Genomic DNA, 3,819 nt, shown 5'->3' on the forward strand with positions numbered 1-3,819 from the left:
AAATTCAGATCACATACCACTATTCTGTTAATAATGAATGAAGAGACAGAATGGATTTTAAAAAGGAAAATGAGAACAAAACAAAATAAAATCTGAATGTATCCTCTCGAACATATATCTTGAAATCTGACCAACTCAGACCCAGCTCTTTTGATCAGAGGTGGTTTTCTTCACTTTCAAGTCTCTCTTATTTAATTTTTTAAAAATCTTTATTTATTTTTGAGAGAGAGAGAGAGAGAGAGTGCAAGCGGGGGAGGAACAGAGAGAGAGGGAAACATAGAATCTGAAGCAGGCTCCAGGCTCTGAGCTGTCAGCACAGAGACCGATGTGGGGCTCGAACTCACGAACCGTGAGATCATGACTTGAGCTGAAGTGAGACGCTCAACCGACTGAATCCCCCGGGCGCCCTAAGTTCTCTCTTATTTAGAAACCTAAATAAACCCCCTTGCTTCTCCGCAGTATGTGCAATGTACCCCAGCTTTTGTGTGCCTGGGAGCTGGACTTACCAGGATTGAAAATTCCTACCAGGTTTGACACATTAGAGTCAGGAACTCTGCCGCTTTCAAACATGAAAAGCCCCTTGCCTTCATCTCTTAAATCCTAAGAGAATAAAGTGCGTTTAGCGGTTTGCCACTGTTAAGTTGTACGTGTCTCACTGGCTCCATCTGCTGTCAGAAAGAGGAACATTACTTCATCCTTAAAAGTGGCGATTGGGAGCCTTGTGCCTCCTTCTCGGTCTGTTTTATCAGAATCTTCCCGGATTGAGGACTGAGTAACGTTTATGGCTCAGTGTTTGTTTATATTTTAAGTCTGCAACTGCTGTTATATTAATAGTACTCCAGGGGCCCCTGGGTAGCTCAGTCGGTTAAGCGACCGACGTTGGCTCAGGTCATGATCTCACGGTTTGTGGGTTCAAGCCCTGCGTGGAGCTCTGTGCTAACAGTTCAGAGCCTGGAGCCTGCTTTGGATTCTGTCTCCCTCTCTCTCTGTCCCTCCCCTGCTTGTGCTCTGTCTCTCTCTCAGAAATAAACATTAAAAAAAAAATAGTTCTCCAACCTGTTTTTTCCTTTGTGACAAGGTTTTACTCCGAGTTGTCTAAAAATACATATAGAACTCTCCATATTTTTTTCCTTCTTCAGATATTATTGGTATGTTGTGATTTTGTAGGAAAACTTTCATTTTTATATACGTTTCAAGTTTATCAGGGTAAGGATTTACAGAATCTCTTATTTTTTTTCAGCTTTATTGAGCTTTAACTGTCATATAACATCATGTAAGCTTAAGGTGTACATGGGGATGATTGGCTACATTGTATATATTGCAAAATGTTTATGACAATGAGGTTATGATGATGACATCTCTCACCTCACATTATTATCGCTTCATTGTTGTTGTCGCTATGGTGGGAACATTAAAATTCTACTCTTAGAGCAAGGATTTCAATACAGCAATACTGTATTTCAAGGATACAATACGGTATCGTTAACCATACATAATGTTGTGCATTAGATCCCTGGAACTTACGACTGAAAGTTTCTACCCTTTGACCGACATCTCCCCATTTCTCTCCCCACCCCCAGCCCCTGGCAAACACCATTCTACTTGGTTGCCACACATGCGATCATATAGTATGTGTCTTTCTCTGACTGATCTCACTTAGCATAATGCCCCCAAGGACCACTGATGCGAATCAGTGAGTCCACGGATGCTGAAAAATCACATTTATGTGTTTTTCCTTCCTCCTGTTACCTTCCTCCCATCCCAATCACAGGGAACTTGCAGGGTATTTATTTTTGTTGTGGTAACAACCCTGCGCCTTGTTTTCGTTTTTATAAAGATTTTCTGGTTTTTTTTTCCAAGTAATTTCTACACCCAGTGCGGGGCTCGAACCTACAACCCCGAGATCAAGAGGTGCACGCTCCATGAACTGAGCCAGCCAGGCGCCCCTGCCTTGTTTTTAATAAATACACTCTCACTGGGGAGCAAAAAACCCTGTCCTACCAGCGGTAGCAAATCAACATGTAACAAATGCCTTCGACATAAACTTTGCCTTCCCCTTGAAGTAAATGCATTTCATGTAACCGCGGAAAAATTTAAAAACATATAAAAAGAATGAAGAAGAAAATAACAATAAATAAATAAAATAAAAATCCCACCGCAGGAAATGAGTTACTGTGGATGTTTTTTCCTCCAGCCCTTTAAAAATCCTCTCTCTTAGGGCTCCTGGGTGGTGCAGTGAATTGAGCGCCTGACTCTTGATCTCGGCTCAGGTCACAATCTCACGGTTTGTGGGTTCGAGCCCCGGCATCGGGCTCTGTGCTGATGGGGTGGGGCCTGCTTGGGATTCTGTCGCTCATCTCTGCCCCTCCCCCACTTGTTCTCTGTCTCTGTCTCTGTCTCTCAAAAATAAATAAATAGGGGCGCCTAGGTGGCGCAGTCGGTTAAGCGACCGACTTCAACCAGGTCACGATCTCGCGGTCCGGGAGTTTGAGCCCCGCGTCAGGCTCTGGGCTGAGGGCTCAGAGCCTGGAGCCTGTTTCCGATTCTGTGTCTCCCTCTCTCTCTGCCCCTCCCCCGTTCATGCTCTGTCTCTCTCTGTCCCCCCCAAAAATAAATAAACGTTGAAAAAAAAATTAAAAAAAAAATAAACACTTAAAAGGTTAAAAAAAAAAATTCTCTCCTACCACGTGACCACAGGTGATGGGGAAGCAGAGCTGCTTCCAGGAGAGGGAGTCTGACAAAGAACTGCCAAGGCCAAAGGACGCAAGCAGGTGTGCAGATGACCCAGTCCAGACTGGGGGTGGGAGGGACTGAAACCAACCATCCGAGAGTCTTTGAAGGTCTTGTAACTGGAATGAATCCACTGTACGTCCTTTAACGAGGCCCTCTTGGAGGACAGGTCTGGTGCCAGCAGCCACGGTAATTCTAGCTCGAACAGAGGATATTAAAGTTGCTGTGGTTAAAGCTCATACCCGGATCTCGGCAGCAGATAGGCTGTTGCGGTGAGGCAGAGGGGAGCCACTGCCCGCCCGGCCCCTGCCTCTTGGTGCCCCCTCGGTGCTCTTAGTCGACTGTCCCTGGGGCTCAAAGCATTTACTGTGCAAAAAAATAGAGTCTTCAAAGCAGACCAGAGCCACCTGGATACCACAGCTAGAAATAGTGGTGTAGAACTGTAGTTCTCTTGTGTCGGCTTTCAGAACTGAGACCATGATTGAGAAGGATGGTGGGGGCCATTGGTAACACACTGCTAGGGGGGAAATTCTTGGACTGGCACAAGTTAAAAAAAAAAAAGTTTCTTATTAGAAAAGAGCAGGAGGCACCTGGGCGGCTCCGTCGGTTAAGCGTCCGACTTCGGCTCAGGCCATGCTCTCGCGGTTCGTGGGTTCGAGCCCTGCGTCGGGCTCTGTGCGGACGGCTCAGAGCCTGGAGCCTGCTTCAGATTCTGCGTCTCCCTCTCTCTGTCCCTCCCCCGCTCATGCTCTGTCTCTCTCTGTCTCTCAATGATAAATAAACATTAAAAAAATTAAAAAGAACAAACATTTCATCTTAGTATATAGTATATAGTATATGTGAATGATGCTTGCATGGCCTCATGCATTTTGGGATCATCAGGGGTGCCGTAGAGAAATAGCTGATACTCCGTCAGGTGCATTTGACACATCTAGGTAGCAGCACCTGGAGGGCTTGCTAACCTACAGATCGCTGGGTTCCACTCCCACCCCCGCCGAGTGTTAAGCCTGGGATGAGGCCTGAGAATTTGCACGCCTGACCGGTTCCCAAGGAACTGATGCTGCTGGTCAAGCAGAAACTTCACCTTCA

Source organism: Prionailurus bengalensis, chromosome B4, assembly GCF_016509475.1.
Source record: "Prionailurus bengalensis isolate Pbe53 chromosome B4, Fcat_Pben_1.1_paternal_pri, whole genome shotgun sequence".
NCBI lineage: Eukaryota > Metazoa > Chordata > Mammalia > Carnivora > Felidae > Prionailurus > Prionailurus bengalensis.